The following is a 19,467-nucleotide window of genomic DNA, read 5'->3' on the forward strand; positions in this document are numbered from 1 at the left end:
TAGACTGATACAAAGTGAGCAAAAATTCAACTGTGGCTACAGGCTAGGAGGCAGACATAGGCAAAAGGGGTGGCTGTGTTTGCCTCAGACAACGGACCTGGAAGAAAGGACCCGAAGGCATTTCACACCCAGGTTCTGGTCACCATATATAGCTCATGGGCAATATGGCAGAAGGGCACTTTGATCCCAAGCAATGTTTCAGGGCAGCAAATTGCAGCTGTACTATGGGACACTGCTTATTAATCCTGTAGCAAAACATACTGGGCTATAAATTCCATCAATTGCCCACTGTTTAAAGAAATTAGTTTTCTTTAGAAGAGGACCATGCTGTTATAAACACACCTGACTCAAGTCCATCTGATCCCTCCCCCATTTATGTAGGTGGAAAGACTTTTGTCTTTACCCTGGGAAATACAATGGTCAAAATTTGACATGTCCTTTTACTCCCAGTGCTGATGCAGAAGACAAAAAAGAACAAAACCTAGTCTGCGTTTGCTGTTTCAGATTTGAATCAGTAGCACATGGGACAAGCCCAAATGCCAGGAAGGTAAGGAAATGCTGGATCCTAGGGACCTCCAGCAGAAAAGTATCTGGTCATAATGCCAGTGGGGTCTCCAACACTTTCCTTATGAATAAAAATCCTTTTTTAGTAGGGTATATGGCAGCAAGATTGCCAAGAGATTACTCATAATCACAGCACTGCAAACCTTTGCTTTGGACAGTTTTAGCCCCAGAATGACCAACTCCTGCCCCTGAGGCCAGACAGTGCAACCACTGGCAAACTAAACAGTACCCATGGTGTTCGGAAAGATGATGATGGTGATAGTCTAGAAAGGCACTGCAAAGAGACCACTGAAAGCAACGAGAATGTATTTTATTTATTCCTTTATGCCAGATAATTTCAAAATTGCTGCAGGAGATTGCAGTAGAGACAAATTTAAAGTTTTTGTTTGTTTATTTATTTCTATTTAGGGTAGAGAAGACTCACCAAGTGAAAGTTACACAGTATGGGGAGGAGGGTGGGGAGAAGAAAAAAAAAGCGTTCAATACTCTCCCTCATTTTTTGAGGATTTCTTTCCCAAGCTTGACAAAGCTCCACACAGTGTATGACTCTCCCGACCAGAAAGATTTACTGCATTCGGAAGTCCAGGGTGGAGTGCTCCAGCAGAACTGGACCAGCGCTACAGCCGGATTTAAAGTGATGTCAGGAAATGGGTGGGGGCAGGGAAGGGGAGCATAGCAAACGACATAGCCCACAATCAGGAAACTCACTTGGCAAGATTTGTGGAAAACCGGAGGTATACAGGAGTAAAGCCCCATAAAGCAGTGCTCCGGCTGCTCCCACCGCTAATCTGTTCCCGTTATCGGAGCTCAAAGAAAAGAGGACAGTTGCCAGCTCCGGAGAATCGGGAGCGGTGCCAGCTGACGACACGCTGTGATCGGCAGCCGCCTGGTCTGGGTGAGGTCTGCTATCATGTGATGAGCGCTTGATAGCGAGGGAACGGGAGGAAAGCACCCACTCCAGAGAACACCTACGTCTAGTTACCCAACAAAGGTAAGAAGGGTGCAGGAGGAAGGGAAGAATAAAAGCATCCTGTAGCTGTAAGGCAGCTACAGCAGATAACTATTACAGAGGTAGTTCTCCCAGAGATGGCAAAGGCCAGGAGACTTCACAGCAGCACTTCGGGCAAAACCAGCCCAAGCCAGAGGCAGCTGCAGGGCTACACTGCTTTCAGAGGGGTATCTGGCAAGACAGAGGTGAAGTAGCCACGCCTTTAACACCTGCAGACAGGCCAGCAAATCCCCTAAACCTCACCAGAGAAGGAAGAGACAGAGGAGCCACCCTAGTGGGTCTGGTTCATGGAGTATGGGGCTCTCAGGTCACCAGCACTACTCCTCCTCAGACGGCGTGTGTGTAACAGAGGCTGAAGGGATCAGGGAGCCCTGGGGAAGGAGAGGGCTGGATATGGCAGGATGCTCCTAGGATGTGCTGCAGCAACTTGCAGAGGAATGCGACTTTCTTGTTCCTACACTGAGGAGTTACCTAGAGACAAGCAGCCTCAAGTACAGGAGCTCCCAGGATGGGAATGTAATCACTGCAGCTTCAGGATGGCAACGCTGTCGCTGCTGTCCTTCTCTTGAACCTGGAGATTCACGGGGGTCCGGCTCTGCACACACATCCATGTCTGGACACGCACCTCTGTGCCAGGCATCTTACAGGCTAAACAGATATGTCAGAGGATGGGAAAAGGAAATATAATCCTTTTATAAGGAATTAAACAGCAAAAAGAATAGCAAATGCAAGAGAGAAAGGCAGCGTTTAAAGGCTGGACACTCAACTCAGGTCTCCTGATTTGTCTTCCCGTCCCGCACACCCCCTGCTCTCCTCTCCTGTATTCCAGTCCACTGGAAGACACCTGTTTCGGGGGGATTTATAAAAAATTATTCTGAAAAGCACCTATGCTATTGAGTAGGTTAAGTATTAACCAAAAAGTTTTTCCCTCTGAAGAAACCAGTAAATCCAAAAGTAACACATGGCAGCTTCAGAAGCCAAAAAAAGGTATTAGCATAGCATAATAATGACAAATTTGGAGCAGCAGAGATGAGATGGAAGTTCATATAACATAGACAAGAATTAAAGCAAACATATCCAAAAACAGGCTAATTCAAAGGAATGGAAGTCTCTGAAGTTATCGATATTCTCACAACAGTTTGTGGTCATAAAACATTAAGTACCAAACAATCAAAATCAGGTCTTTTATTTAAGAGCACCTTGGCCCGGAAAGATACTTCTGTGCGCATCAGATGGCTTTTGGTGAGCAAACAGGAGTGTGAGATGCATAAGCAGCTCTGCACTGCACACAGAGACTCAAAGGGACAAGTTAGTAGATCTAAGAGCTCAACAAGGTTAGAAGCAAGAGGATCACAAATGGAAATTTCACCTATAGCAGGTCTGACTTTTCACCAAGGCCCATATGTAAAAGAAACAAAAAAAGCCTCAAAGATTACACATGCCTTGGAGCATCCTACTCAGTATGCAAAAATGTTCTACTTCACATGCACAGTATCCCCCAAAACTGAATGTTTTTCATTACTTCCTTTCACTACCAAGTAGTTATTCACTAAAAACACAGGGCTGAACCTCCTTACATTATTCTACTAAGCAAAATAAATTTAAAAAATAAAATAATAGTGAAAAAGCTTCCTTCCTCCATTATACCCACACAGAGAATGGTAAGATTATTTTCCATAGCTGGTTTTTCTCATACAGTTACACAGATATGCACATCTAAGACATGAAGGCCCAATCAACACGTAAGTGTCAGTACTTTTTTGATAGAAATTTCCCCTTCCAAATCAGCTGTCCAGCATGGTCACAGGACAACCCAGTCCTGCACATTCATGAGAGGTATCACTGATGGTTTGGCAATCTAATGTCAGGCAGGCAGATGATTTAAAACCACATATCTGACTCTCCAAGAGACAGAAAATACTTGGAATATGCTTAGTAAAAACACAACTAATGCTGAGATTGTATTCTTTTTCAGACTGTTTAATTAGGCTATGAGTCACACATGCTACAACAGCTCACAATGAAGTTTGGAGAGAACCAAGCTTTATTTACAGCTGCAAGATGGTGGGGTATAGTCCCCTTGGCTTAGAGGAATCTGTTTTTCCCACTGATCAAAAGAAGTCAAAATTAGAGGCATAAAATCAATCAATTGTGGCTGTCTGAGTGGTATTTGGAAAGCTACTGTGGGCACTATAACCTAACACTCCCTGTGTACACTGTCTCTGCCATGCAAAACCAGTACAGTCACTGCCTGAAACTAGAATCACCAGTCTGGTTTAATTTTGTATGCCTAGTTATTGGAAATTCTCTCTCTCTTTAGGTGATTGTGCTCCTGCTTAATTACCCCAAGTCTCTGCCTCTGGGCAGTGGCAGCTCCTGTAGTCACACCCCCATATCTTCTGTTAAGGGAAGGAAAACATCATCTACCCCCTTTACAAACCATGCCTAAACTCTTTTAAAAAAAGGGTCAGCAGGTGACACTGACTCCACTACAGTCACTAGCAGCTGACTTTCCAGGGCCCAAGTTTCATACCAACTGTTCAGCTGATGTCCAAAAAACATTATCACCTTCATGGAGTAATCAGCATGTTTTAGTAGCTGGTGGCTTCAAAAACTGCACAAACTTCAGTAGCATTAGAAGTACCAAATTTTCTTTTTGTCTTGCTTTGCAGTTTGTCTTCAAATCTGAAAGCAAATCTCAGTTTTTGTGGTTGAGATTTGAAATCATGCACAGATACTGAATTTTGTGACATTTATGCCTAACTTCTATCTCAGGCTCATGTCAAATCTCTGCTGAAATCTGTCCATTAAAAAATTTATTAAAAAGAAAATCTGAAATCAAACAGATCTTTTACCAGTTTCTGGAACAGAAAGAGGAAAACAGAAGAGAAGGTGGTTTTGGTATATACAAGTAACCACAACCCAAAGCTTTGAGAAGAGCATGCACTTCTAGAAGGAACACATATTGCTAAAAATATTTCTGTGCTCATGTATGCCTAAACACAAAGGACCACACTTTGTACCCGGAGTTATATCCCAAAATCAGCCCTCCTAAACCCATCAGCACTGTCTGATCATAAGCAAGGAAAAAATGTTAGACCTGTTAGGCAAAATCAGATCAACTGAAAAAAAGCTGGAATGTGAATTCACTGTCAGAGAGTGGAGCTCAAAGGACCAGACAAGCTACACACTAAAGCTCAAGCTGAATAACCAAAACCCAAAGACATCCCCATCTCCTTGGAACCTACACACACAGAGCTTTCCTTCAGTGAATTGATCAGTAATTTTTGCCACTGCAAGCTTTTTGGTATATCACCCACCAGAGGTCTTGCTAACAGTATAAAAATCGTCAGCAGCCATGGCAAGAAAAAATTCAAGGCTTGAGCTCCTTGGATCCCCCCAGAACAAGGTCACTTCAATTTAAGGCTGAATGACCCAGTCAGAAACTCATAAGGGTATTCTGCCCATATTTATGTCCATATAGAATAAGAAGAATGCTATGTTAATGGTTTAGTTAAGGGGTTTTGGCCTTTCCCTTTTTATCACACAGTTTTCAAAAAACTATTAAACATGCTATACTGGTTACAGATGAAAAAGAAATGCATGAATATTTTGGCTTCAGCATTCACTAAGAACACATAGAGCAGTATAAGGCTTCCTGCTCATTGATACCATCAGTGTCAGACCTTACACTTCCATGCCTACAGCCATACCCCCTTTAGCTGTGATCTAGGCAGTTCCTGCAAGGCAAGCAGGGTCAGGTTGGGTTAATACGCAAAGGAGAGGCCCCCGGGGAAAGATCCAAGCACTGCAGATACTAGAACTGGTAGTGATGTAGCAGCACTGCTCTGCTCTCTCACGGACTGCCTACCCCCAGGGAAGCTGCTGTACAGATCTGCAGCACAGTATCTCACAGCCTCACAGCTCTGCGTAGATACCGAAGGAGACATACGATGCCCTTATGCAACACACACAGCTCCGCTTTCAAAGCTGATACCACATTATCCATACAGGAGAGGATAAAGCAGAGCACCCTGTACATCACCCTGCACACCCCATGCCTTGGCTCATTATCTACCCCATAACCAAACCTGGAGTAAGGAAAGTTGAACCAAAGAACGAGCAAGTTTTTGTAACTCAGGAGAAAAAAAACCGGCCAACAACCAACAAACCAAGAGTCCGCACCCTGAAGAGAAATGAAACTTCCCAGCCAGCCAACTGTTAAACCCTCACGTCTTTATCAGCTTCTGTTTTGGGTTAAGTTCTTCACCGTTTCTACAGGACACGGTGAAATTCTCCCACTTTTCATCCCAATGCCTTGTGTGCTGTCATGCTGACACACAGCTGCCACTGCCATGTCCCACCCCACACGAGGCTGTGGTAGAGGAGAGAGGAACAGTTCCCCTCTACAAGTATCTATCATGGAAAGTGTGTTAGGGTCTCTGTCATTAGGTCTATTAGAAGATATATAATAACACTGTTGAGTTATTTTTGTTAGTCATTTTTAGTTATTTTTATATAGTTATATATAGTTAGTTTTTTTTATTAATGTCACACGGGGGGAAAGGTGCCTGGAAAGCACAGAAACTCTTCTTCAGCATTTATCTGTGAACAAGCTCTGAAATCCTTTGCGAAAAGTTTACAGCAACCCTTAGTCTCAGTTGATAACATGGTTTGGTTTATATACCTAGTGTACATGGGGTAATTCCTGTCATCCCTGTCAATTTGACTTGACTGGAGATGATACAAACTCTGAGAGGGACATGTTTCACAAAAAACCTTTGTAATCCTTGCAACAAAGGGGAACTCTAAGAGTCAGATGATGAAGATCCCCAGAACTCTCAAATATCTCCCCCACAGAGTCAAGGTGATTTCATAGTCACGCAGCTTTAATGATGGGACTTCCTCAGGGATACAGTATTAAACATTTAGAGAAAGCATTTGAAAAGAAACTGTATCATCAACCTGATTTCTAATCTTTTCACTTTCCACTACTTAGAAGTACTACAAAGTTACATCAAAGAGTGATGATGCCTGGCATTTTGTGGGGTGCAGAGCTGAGAGGGAGACATATTCAGCTTCTCTCTCATTAGTATTTCCTACAGATAAAGTTCAGATTTTAATTTTTATCGATTGACATTTTAAATTTATCCATCCACTGGGTTGTTTTTAATATTAAAGAACAGTGCCTTTAATAGAACACTGTATGAAAACCAAAAGAACTAACAAAACACGCCCCAAAATACAGTTTCACCTTCCCCTGGTCTTGCACTAGGTAGTCCATCAGAAACTCAGCCTTCTCAAAAACATACATGAAAATGGAGAGGACAGGAAGAGAAAGCAAAAGCAAACCACGGAAGTTCTTTTCTGCTGCAGCTGCCTGCAGGCTCCAGGATCATTGCCACACACACTCACTGTGTACTTAGAGGGAAGAAACAACTGGATTATTCTATAAGGCTGATTTGAGTGAAGCATAGGCTAGTGTAACTGCAGGCTGCCTTTTGATGTTGTTAGAAGAAAATCTCCAGATAAATCATTACAAGAGTCTCTAAAAATTCTCGCATCAGGAAATGGCACATAAAATAGCCTCAGGAACTCCCCGTCCATCCCCCAAAAACCAGACCTGAAGCACAACATCACATTACTGCCAACCTAAGAGCGAGTAGCAAGATCACTACTTGTTAGGAGCTGACAAGTTTGAGATAAATGTTACTCTTAGATGCACATAATTTTTTCCCATTGACCTCACATGTGACATGAAATAGACCAAATTTCCACATATTCCTTTATTTATTTTTTTTAAATTTGATGAAAAAATTAACAGTATTCAACCAATCAGTCTTAGGAAGAGAAACCCTATGCCTTACTTTAAAAAAGCAAAACAAACCAAAATACTTTTTGTCCATTTTATCCAAAGGAAAAGCTAGCCAACTCCGAAGCAAACAATTACAAAATAAAGCAGGGTCTGCATCTGTCTTTACAGATTCTATGTCCCTGTGAAATTATATACATATATACTTTCCCTTCAGGTTGCTCTGGAAAATACTGCCACCATCAAGGAAACCTGACAGAGCAAAGGGAAAAAACCCCATCACCTAGTGAATCACGAAACACTGTTGAAAGGCAGAAACAAGTTAAAGAATAAATTGTGAGAGAAAAGCATTCTCTGTAATGTTTAATTTATAGTAACTTTCTAAGTCAAAGCTCATAGAAAATGTTTTCAGATTCACATGTTGATCTGTTTATCCCCCTTGGCTATTTTGCTTAAAATAACATTCATTATCCACAAGGAGAAAAAGCCAACAACGCTGCCACTTGTGAGAGCTGGGGCCTGAGAAGGCAGGAGGAGCTGAGCAGACCCTGCCAGGCACACGGAGCCCGTGCCCGGCTATTGCAGGCACAGCTCCGCTGAATGCAGGCCTGGCTCGGCGAAGCCACGCTCCGTGCTTGGCACAGGGTCCTGGCTCCTCTGCACGGCCCTGCCAGAGCCCGGCACAGCAGGAGGAAGCGAGCTCGGGCCAGCAGATGTTACTAACACTTACGCCTGTCACGAACAGAAAGGACAAGAAAAGTCTTGAAGAGGCAGCGACTTGTTTTCTTTGTCAGGAGTTGGGAGATGGGGCTGGGGGGAGGGAGCAGGACGGCACCTCTCAGGATTGCTGCTCATTCAAAGCTGTCTTTGTCGGCATGCCATTGCTTGACTGTTATTGCTACCAAAAGGGAAAATAAAATCAGAATTATAATTCAAGCCACTCAGCCATTTCAAATCAACACATTATTCTAGTAATGAGAAAACTGAGTTTTTAGTGGTAGAAACAAACATTGCAGTTGCAACAACTTTCTTTGTGTTGGGGTGTGTTTGTTTTGTTGACTTTTTTTTTTTTTTCCAAAATCATACTATTTTATTCCAGGTGAAAAAAAATCCACAAGGCATTTGTAGAGGTAAAACTGGGGGCCTCAACAGGGAGCAGCAGGACTATTGAGCTGAACAGAGGGCTGTGCATTTTACCTGACTGTAAATAGCACACAAATCCCTGTTCTGCTCAGTGTAGATCCATAAAAGTCCAATTTCTCCTGTTCATCAGTCTACCTCGCCCTCTGCTCTGGTTTTCTTGATTTCTCCTCCATGTTGGGCTTTCACGGCATTGCCAACAAGAAGAAATCAGTAAATTTCCTGTGCTTGACACCACGCCTAAAACGACCAAACAAGAATGAGAACCTTTCCAGTCCAAGGAACAGACTGTGGGGAACTTTGGGATCCCTCTGGGTGGGACTGGTCTCGCGTTCAATGAGACGTGAGCAAGGGAGGATGCGAAGGCATCACATGCTCCATAGGACTCCCTGCCCACTAGGCAGAAATAATTAAAGAAAAAAAAAAAAGGAAGGAGCAAGCCGTGGTGGCTATCTCTAAGCTATGAAACAGGATCACTGTGCCTCCCTCATTTTTGCTCTTGCTGGTCACTTCAGCTGGAAATCCACATTTTATACCAGTAAGGTGCGAGGATCTGGCCATGGTTGGAAACCATGCCTGGAAAATGTTCTTGGGTTTTTTGAGTTTAGATAAAGTCAACACGAGTTGCAAAGTTATTCTGCTCCTTCACTTCGTAGGAGTGTCTTAAACAAGAAAACTCCAAATCCCCAAAATCTACTGGGGACTGCCCTCTGCCTCGTTAGACTCACTGATGCATGTGCTGTAGCAGACACGGAACAGGTCTGGGAGCAGCTCTTGCAAGGCTCCAGAGGCACAGGCTGGTAAGAACCCTCCCTCCGTCTTGCCCAGAGCGATTCGTGCATTGCATCTCACATTGTGATCAAGCACAGGGAGAGGCCATCCTTATGATAGTTCCTTATTATTCAGAAAAGTTTGTAGTATTTCAGGAACACAGAAGGAGCAAGGGCAGGAGCATGCAACATTTCCAAGTACTGAGAACCAATTAAATAAGAACTTCTTCTGGTTTTTTAGCCCCTAATGTTACACAAAAAAATCGTGAAAATATCAACCTGCAAGGATCCAAAATCATCTAAGCACAAAAGGATGCCCTCAGCATCATTTCTTTAGAAGCCTTGCAACATTCCTTTGAAGGGGCTGGCCACAAGATGTTTCTGAATCTTTGGGGAAGGGTAATTCCTTTCAAGATGTATCACAAAGCCAATCCAAAATTACACTTTGATAGCAAACCAGACTATTTGGAAGCCTTTTTACAGCTTTCTCCATAAAACCAAAAGCAAATTCAAGATCTTTTTCAAATGATTAAAATCCCTATTATTGGATACCTGGCCACACTAAAGCTACATGTAACTTCTCTCGATACAAAGTGAACCATAACCTCAACAGCCATCCAGTAGCCTTTGTTACATGCAGAGACAAGCAGGGCTGGGTATCCCAAAGGCCATTCTGCAGGTTTCCAGCAAGAGGAAACACGCTACAGCACATCTCTGACTTGTGGGTTCGGTCAAGGCTAGTGTGAGCAGTTCTGGCTAACTCTTACCACTGGCAGCTAATGCAAATGTTACCCACTTGGAGGCAGAGAGAAGTGTACAGACCTTTTCCCACCACCTCGGCTCCCTGTTTAGAGCAGTAGCAGGCTGGTTAAACAAGATGAGAGAGCAAAGGAAGGCAAGGGGAAAAAAAAAGAAAACCAACATAAAGGACCTTTCCTACTCCTCCCAGTCATGGCCAAACATCTTCAGGGAGGCTGCAGCTGAGAGATTAACTACCCTTGTGAGCTGCTGGTGTGGTTTTTGGAAGGGGAAGTTCTGCTGGGGGTTGTGACAACTACTCAGTACTGCTGAGGTGACCTAGGACGAGACCCCTGCTCAGCTACAGCCACTGTAATAATTTCACAGGGCTGCAAGTCCCAGTTTCCCCTCTGCAGGCACAAGCCCAGAAAAGTAGGCAGGCTGCAGGGAAGGCATTGTCTCAGAGTCTACCACCAGACACAGAGAAGGAAAGAGGTCATAAACAGACCTAAGGCAACCTGTTCCAAACTTTGAACACAGGTCATGCTGCCCAGCCTGTGTCACACCTGCCTGGGAAGGACAGCTGGAGAAGTCTGCCCTTCTCCTACACGCTGGCAAGTTCACATTTGCACAGGGCCAAAGCTGCGATACTAGAGTTGCATGTGGGCCCTGAAGTTTAAGAAGTCTCAGAGTTTCGCTCCAGCCAATTTGTCTTGAATAAATTCCTCACCTGAGCTGTCAACTCTTCTGCTACTGCAAGCTCTCAAGCACAAGCTTTCTGACAGCTTGGCTTTTGGTCTCTTTTAAAATTGTCCTGGGCTTTTCTCATAAATCAAGTGCAGTCAGACCCTGCCACATGCCAGCCCCTCTGGGGAGCAGGATGTCAAGCAGCCACAGGGGTCTCCAAGGACAGTCAGACTCAGAGAAAGCCAGGACTTCCCCGGTTTTTAAAGACCTACTGCTTACCCTTTCCTCCCCCTCTGCAAGATCAGCAATCCCAGTTGTATCATTATGAGATGTACAGATCTATCCCATACCTGATTTTGATGACTATGAATTCATCGAAAAGTATTGGCTCAGACGGGTCCTCACTTTCTTGCCCACTCTCACAGAAGTTGTGAACTTTTGAGACTTGTGCATCCCCATCAGATTTGGTCAAAAGGCTCAAAAACTACTACTAGAACAGACACAGTCCTAGGAAGACTCAAATTTTTCTTTCCCTCTTGCATTCTTGTCCCTCCCTACCAAGACAGATTTTATGATTAACCTAGTCTGAATGTACCCTAAAAGCAGATGTAAAAATGTGTACATTAGAAAATGTTAATATTGGCAGATATTCACATTCCTTTCCAGGATTTCACAAAACTCTTAAATCCCTGGTGACAGGACCTAAATGGAAAATGAATTTTTTGCTGTCTTTGCAGCCATACAAGAAACAAAGCAGAAGTTGATGTGCTATTATTTATAGCCTTGAAATACTTGCTTGGAAGTGTCTTTGATTCAAGAATACCCATCAAATAGTTATTCTGGTAGGTTTATCAACTTTTTACTTTAACATTCTGATTTTCTGTCACACAACACAATGATTTTCATGTTTGTTTTTCCTGTTACCAGAGCAAACCATTCATTTTAATTGTTGATTTTGGCATAGGAGGACGCTAAGTTCATAATGGAAATGTGTTTTCAGTGGTAGTACTGAACAATAGAAAAGTCTCTTTCAACTCTTGGGTTATGAGGAGAACCAGCTGTAATTAAATTTAAGTCATAGTGGCTCTGTTTCAGAAATGCAACAGTCTTCACTAACTTTGCAGTCAAGGAGTTTGTAGCATTTCAGGAAAACAGCTACTTTTCTGAAGGCCTTATCTGAAACCAGTACCACAAAATGGTCCCTTTATTCTAGCTTAATTTGATAATGACGAATAACCAAGTATCTTTCAATAAACCTTTTCTGGGTGTTGTGGCCGCAATGTGGTGCCTCAATGACTTATATCCTACTAATTGAAATGGAATGTACAGAAACCAGTAAAAACCTTAGCATTGCCAGGCTCAGGTTCTTTGAACTACATCTACAACTGAAGCAAACATCAGGAATTGAAATCATAATGAAAGTGCTTAATTCAACACATTAGAAAAGTCAAATTTCATCATCTGCTTGATTGACTGTTCTACAGCACTTTAATTGTTCTCCAACTTCCAACAGGGCACGAACGTGGATTCTACAGAGCAGCCAGGATTTCAGAACCTGGAGAGAATTACTGCAGCTGATGAGCTGGGAATCAAAATACCCTTTGGTGTAAGACTTAAAAAAATCACCTCTCCACCCCGTATGAAGTTATCAGGAATTGCTCTATTATTTCTGTCATTAACCAACCATTCCTCCCCCCACCTTTGCACCAGTTCCTCTCAAGTGCAGCCAGAGATTATCAAACCCAGCGATAGCCTTTCAACAGCTTGGCCAGTTGAAAAATCTCTCAAGTTCTGCTGCTATCACCGCTGCGTGAGCTGACGTCAGGCTGTTGTTTACTGGAGATGGGATGGTGCCAATTTCCACTGAGCTGAAGACAGCCGTGTCCAGCCTCTTTTGGCTGTGCACAAGCAAGAGTTCCTTGTGTGTGCTTGCGTGCATGTGAAGAGTGTGCACGCATGTCTGTTTGTGGGCACACACAAATGTTTGTGTGGGGAAAAGCAACTGGCTTTTATTTTCCACTGAGATACCAGAAATAAAAACAACAACAGAAAAAAAAAATACAGCACTTCATCTTCTTTGAGAAATAGAAAAGGAGAGAGCGGGAAGCACTGCCAGTTTTCTTGTAAGAAATATCATAGCATGTATGAAAACATAATGAAAAACTTAGGATAACCCTAAAACCCCCACAAAGAAGTTTACACAGTCAAATAATTAAAAAAAAAAACCCTAAAGCCTGTCCATCCATAAAAGGATTGAGGTGAAAATCTGAATAATTGATAGAATAGAAGAAACAGCTAAGTTTTACAACGACTATATAACTTTCCAGAGTAACTGCATTGTCTTCCTCTTCTAAGACCAGGAAAGCCCTGGATCAGGTATAAGTACAATTACTTAATTGCATTTTCTGTATCAAGATATTCTAAGTCATTAATAGTCCAGAGGGGGAAAAAAAAAAAAAAAAAGAAATCCAACCATGTGTGACTTTTTTGTAACTTTTGTTCATTTAGATTATTCTCTGTAAAGGGACACATTACACAATGGCATCAAATCCTGTTTTCAAGCACAACTTTTATATGCTACAGATATAATTATCTCAATGGCTGTAAGGTTCCATTTCGAGTTTTAAGTATTACGCTGTCATTTTTGCCTGGGAAAACACTCCAGCTTATTTGAATTTGAGGAATACAAAAAGCAATTACTGGCACCTCAGGTGAAGTTTCCAGTATTTGCAACCAAGCGTGGACTGCCACTGTCATCTGAGTGAAAGAATTAACTGTACTGAAGATTTTTGGTTCTACTTAATGGCTTCTTCCCCTTAGCACCTAAATAAACACTCCTCTGCCTTCTTATTTCCAACGAATGCATTACAAGAGGATCTTCATCTACACACAAACTCACCCTCCTGATGATTTTAACTCCGTCTTGTCCTGTCTTCCCATGGAACTTTTCTTTCAAGTTTAAATAGTTTTTCAGAAGTTTCTATTGAGTCAATTATCTGAAGAGGTTTTACAGACCATTAATACTGCTCTGTAGGTTAACCACAAACAACATAAATAATTGTTTTCCTCTTCGTTTAGGGAAGTACTGAGTGTGAGATCCCCCCTCTCAACATCAGAGGCACAGTACACACAGAAAATATGCAAAACTGGGGAAACTTAATTTGAACTACCAGAAACAGTGAACTTCACTCTGTAGGTCCAATGTTCTATATTTTACCTACATTTATCAAGTTACCTACAAAAACACCAAGCTGAGAATTGGCATATCCATTCCAACCCCCAAGACAGCTAAAACATGAAAGAAACCAATATACTTAACCTTTAACATAAAAATATATGAAGAAGGCACACTGACTACAGCATGCAAGTTAGTCAAGACCTTGCAGACAGCCTTCATAAGAACACTTTCCATCACTGCTGGCCAGTGCTATTAAACTGATACTCTATCAGACAATAAAATACATGCTGCCTTTCTAGTGTGACAAACTTTGAGGGTTGGTGACAATTTTCAATATAAAAGTTTGGGAACTTTTACTCTGAAATGATACATAGCACCTCCTTACATGTTACTGACTGTTTCCTCTCAATTATTTCTCCTCAAAGATACCAGACAGGATATTACCACCTAAAACAAAACTGAGAACTGGCATTTTGAAGTCTAGACACGATTTCCTCTTTTGGAAGCCTCCTCATCTCTGTACCTTCCCCATGTAACCACACTCTCAAGGTGGCCTCATCTAGACCTCCTGTATAAAGAGAGCTGTTCAAAATAGCATTTATTTCTGTACACCAGAACCATGTGCTAATAACTTTCTTGATAACTACATTGAATTGTCAACCCTTACGTTTAACACTTTCACCTTTTGCTTCATGTCTCAGGGAAAAGGGGGATGCAGCATGGATCATACACACTGTTGGGATGCCAGGACCTGTATCAGCATCTCACACAGCTTCCTTAATCCTCTATTCCTTGACATGCCTCTTGTCTTCTTGAAAAAATGCTCGGTTTCTGTGGTGATCTTGGTATTATGTTCTGCAGCTACATCTTTTTGAGCTCCTGTGTGCATTCTGTGCTTTGCAATTTGTTCTGATGACAGGCTTTCAAAATGTATGACTGCATTATCTACATGTATGTATGATGCATTATCTTCACATACATGTATTATCTATGCATGGTAATACTCCTTGGGCCGGCCACCTACATTTTATACTGCACTCTGCATGTATTGCAAATAGGTTTAGCCTCTGTCTCCATTCAGACTGCAGTTTGACCTTTGTTTAGCTGTGCTCTTCGGCAATTTTGCTGCTTTTTCATTAGGGAATAATTGTCACTTGCCTTCTGCATGCACACTGCTCTCTGGAATAACAAAAAGCTCTGCTTCTCACTGTGACTGACTTTCAGTTTTGTCTGTTATCAATGCTGGGACATTTTTTAGTCTGGAGAACTATTTCAGAGGTGTGCACAGCACTGGTATAAATAAGGGAGCTGAACAGTTGTGATTGCATTCTCATGATACAGGAGAGACTCTGCGGGTCTGCAGCTCTGTTTCCCTCTCCCATTTTATATTCAGCGAAACACGGATTCATGAGGACTGAAATCAATTTGAATTCAATGAACAGCCATTAAGATTCTTGTTTCCCTGAAACTAGAAAACTGTTTTCAATCACTCTTTAACCTAAAGAACTTCAGGCAATCCAAAATACTTGGGTTTAGGATTACCCCAAGTCTTAATTTTTCATGTTAGCAGAAGAAATTTTCATGTTTCAGGTCAAGCCGATCCACATTTTTGATTCAGCCACAAGATCAAAAGCAACACAGTTAATCACAGCTCTAATCACTTCCATTGCTACTCCTCAACTTGCTAACTAGTCAAAAATAAAATTCCCATGAATTATTTTTACACTGCTACATAAGGCTAGAGAAAATGGTCTCAGCTGATCTCTTGTTCTCTCTAAAGAAGCAAGAACAGCCCTTTCCTGGGTCATATTCCTCACAGAGAGGAGGAATTTTCTGAGAGTTTGCAATCTGCTTCATTTCTTCCCCTGGAGCCTACAGTAAATCTTGGGGTTTGGGATTCACAGGTTTCATTTTATTTTGTCTGGCAAAATGCACTTGAGAATGGCTTCTAGCAATATCAAGAGAAAAAAGGAAACACTTTTGGTAGGCAAGCATTCCAACTGGATCCACTAATACACAGGCAGCATACCAAAGCATGGAGTGATGTGTGAGAATACAGAACATCAAAATCTCTACTATTGCACTATGCAGAGCCATATAAAAATTGATGGTGAAGTGAGTCTGAGTGGAAGGAAGGCCTCAATCTCAGCTACAGACCTCTGAATTCAACCAGATCCCATGGAAGGTTAAGGTGTACTTTAGTACCAATAAAATCTCTTTCGAAAGACCCAAGGCACCAGGGAAAGACCACTGGCTGCATTCTCCAGCCTGCACACAGCCTTGGCATCATCACAGGTTAAGAAAGCTGACTTTTTTTTGGTCACAGTCAGCAACAAAAGCCAGAAAATTACTTCTACTGCCAACTACTCTTTCCACAGGCATTGAAACACCAAAGGGACTCTGTGGACTTGTTGACTGCTTAGCCAGAAGCTTATCTGGACTTCCTGGAACACAGAGGACACAGAGGGGCTTTGCACCTTCAGTGATTCTTGGTGAAGTCAGAAACACACCTCATGAGCATACTGCAGTGGAGTTACACAATCAAATCAAATGTTGTGCTGAGTATCCAGTCTCCTTCTCCTTGCCACTCCCCCTCACACACACACCCACTGAGAAAACCTACTTCAACTGGTCCCAGAGATCCCTCAGTAACCCAAGTTTTGGTTGCCCATTAAAAAGAAAAGGCTTCTTCGAGTATTCCCTTCTTCAGGGACAAGAGGGTCAAGGTCATCGCAGGCCTGAAGGTCTCAAGTCAGAAAAATGGCACAACTTGTCTTCCCAGAGGTCAGCCCGCTTTGTGCAGTGTGTCCATGCTGGAAGGAGGCACAGGCAGAGCAGGGCTGTCAGAGCAGCGTGCTCGGCGCAGACGTGACACTGGCCCCACACACAGCTTCTGCTGCCTGTGCCTGTAGAGGGGCCAGGGCTGGACACAGTTAAATAGCCCAGAGTGAGGGGAAAGCCCCAGGGATATTCAAGCCACAGCTGCTACACCGTTTGTAGAGTGGAGAAAGGCCTTAGAGAGAGATGAGAGGTAGAGAGATGCAGAAGGAGCTGGCAAAGGATTGAAAGTTTTCCCTTGCTGTCCCCTTTTCTAGGCAGTGGCAGATGATCTTGCTGTCTCAGGTGTCCTAAACAATAGCTATGGAGCCAGGCCCTATTTTGGTGGTAGAAAAGGAACTGGCTTTCTGGGGAGAGCCAGAGACAAGCCAAGCCAGTTTCAGACTGTCATTTTTCCTACTGGCTCATTTTGCTCAAATCACAAGCTAGAAAAACTGGAAAGGTAAGCAGTCCAAATTAATGGGAACATCAAGTGAACTGGTTTGTTTACATATTGGTTTAACTGGAATAGGGAGCACGATTCCAGCTTTGGGCACTAGCTTTGCAGACATTCCCTTAACTTACCTTTCTATCAGAAAAAGCCATATGCAGGCCCGAATTATTCCTGGTCTGCCCCCAAAACACATTATAGTCTCTTGAAGCTTCATACTTGCATGGCACCCATGACCACAACTCTTATAATTGGATGGCAACATTCATATCCTACCAGCTCATTCTTCCAACTCCATGTAATTAGGGGGAGAAAAAAAATCAGACATCACAGAGCAGGAAGTTGTCGTTTTCCTCACACTGCTCTTCATGCACTATTGTTGCCACATCTTACCTGTAGCATTGCATTTGCCCACCGAACTGATATTTTTCTTATGGAAGAAAAAGCAGTTCTTTGGAGTCCTACAACTGGTAGGAAATAATCAATTTAAGACTAATGATTAAAAAATCCCCAGGTATATATTTATAGCTAATTTCTACCATAAGCAGACTTCACCAGATGCTCAATTGCATTTCATCCTTAAGAGCAAACAAGGGCTCCTGCAGATGAGACCCTTCCAGCAGAGCTGCTGCAGATGGGCAGATTGTGGTGTCCTGCTAACTATCCCCGAGACCACAGCAGGACAATGATTCTACTTGCTAAAAAGCAATAACTTAAAGTAAGCACCACAAAGGGAAGAAAAGTGACATGGATCTTGCATATCATTCCTCTTAAAAATTTTTATTTAAAATTTTTTATAAACTGCAGGGTGGAGCCACATTCTGCAGACAGGGAAATTCGAGCATAGTGGCTTTGCTACAAAACTCAGTGAAAGAGTGAGTGCCCAATATCCCTGTACGCAGCAAGGGCTGGCCATCCTCACCACATTCCATATTATCAGCAATCCCAGAAAGCAGCTGCTTCTGTGTGCACATTAGAAACCTGAATGAGAACATAAATGAGTCAAACTGCCTTGCATACTTTAAAACTACAGCATGACATAACTGCAAGTCATTGCCATTAAAAGTTTAGGGAAAAAAAAGTCCCCACCTGCCAAATACAGCTCCGTGGTCTACTGCTGAGTTTTAATGACAATTGCTGCATCTTGGGAAGCTGCTCAATAATAAGGTAGTACATTTTCCCTCCAGGACCAGAAATCAGGTACTGTCACTTATCTACACAAAAGGCATACCTAGGAAAATATCCCAAAGCCATGTGTCTCATGCAGCAATCAAAATCTTGGACACCCTCTACACACATAAATTTGCTCTTATTAAAATATATTTCAGTTGGTCAGCATGCTCAAAATCTCCACTCAAGATTTCTGGCTTTTCCAATTAAGCTTATAGACAAAAAGCCTTTTTTTCTTTTAATGACATTGCCACTTACCGCAAAGCTGTGACGAGTTCTTATCTCATTACGGTGCCCTGTGGTAACTCATTATTCACTGAACTTCACTTTTTGATGTATGATGAACAGCAACATACACTTAAATAGTTCTATTTAAACTGGCCCTATAGTTGAAACAAATCATTCCAAGAAGAGCACTGCATTACACTCAGAAGTGCTCAAAAGCTTAGGATATGATATTCTTCAGTATTCACTGAGCTTAATATCTTCAAATAGAAATTACTCAAGCTGATGTATCTCTCATTAAGTCAAAGTTCTTCCAAACGAGAAGAGGATGACTGATAGTCAGAGATTACCAGGGCCAACATAGTGAGAGATCACACTCTTTGTGGCCACAAGCAAGCCTGAGAGGGCTCAGACCCCCACAGCTCAGCATGCTCAGAAGGCTGCAAAGCAACCTCAGCATCCCTGTCTGAGAGCCCCAAATTCTCCCTCATTCATCACCAGGTCTATCTGGTGCTACTGGGTCACAGAGCATTGACTACTCCTTCTAGGCCACAGCTGCAACACAAGCTTCCAGATTTTGTATAAGATGGAAAAACAAAAAAATGCACACAACATCAAAAATCCCAGGAGGCAGAAAACAACACGTACCAGCACAGCTCCAGGCCTCTCCCCCACCCCTCCAGTTATCCTCCAGAGGGTAAAGTGAGATGTTAGGACCTTTTCCAGGAATAAGCAGCGCTGCTTGGATCAGGTTCTTTGCTCTGCCTAACATTGAAAGGATTGGCTTGAGAATTCAAATTGGTTAAAGGTGGGAAGTTTAGTTTGGGATGTTTAGAAATACTTTGGAAAGTGAAAGACGGTCACTGGCCTGGCCTGTTCCTAGCAGCTTCCTACATCAGATGCTTC

General features: G+C 42.5%; 1 long non-coding RNA gene across 1 annotated transcript; it reads left to right on the top strand.

Moving 5' to 3' along the window:
• Positions 1-859: 859 nt before the first annotated feature.
• On the top strand, positions 860-12,998 carry LOC116441530. Its single transcript, XR_004239110.1, has 3 exons — positions 860-1,555; positions 11,458-11,562; positions 12,234-12,998. It is a non-coding gene; the product is annotated as an uncharacterized LOC116441530 (long non-coding RNA).
• Positions 12,999-19,467: the final 6,469 nt, after the last annotated feature.

The sequence above is a fragment of the Corvus moneduloides genome, chromosome 3 (genome assembly GCF_009650955.1).
Source record: "Corvus moneduloides isolate bCorMon1 chromosome 3, bCorMon1.pri, whole genome shotgun sequence".
NCBI classification, from domain to species: Eukaryota; Metazoa; Chordata; class Aves; order Passeriformes; family Corvidae; genus Corvus; species Corvus moneduloides.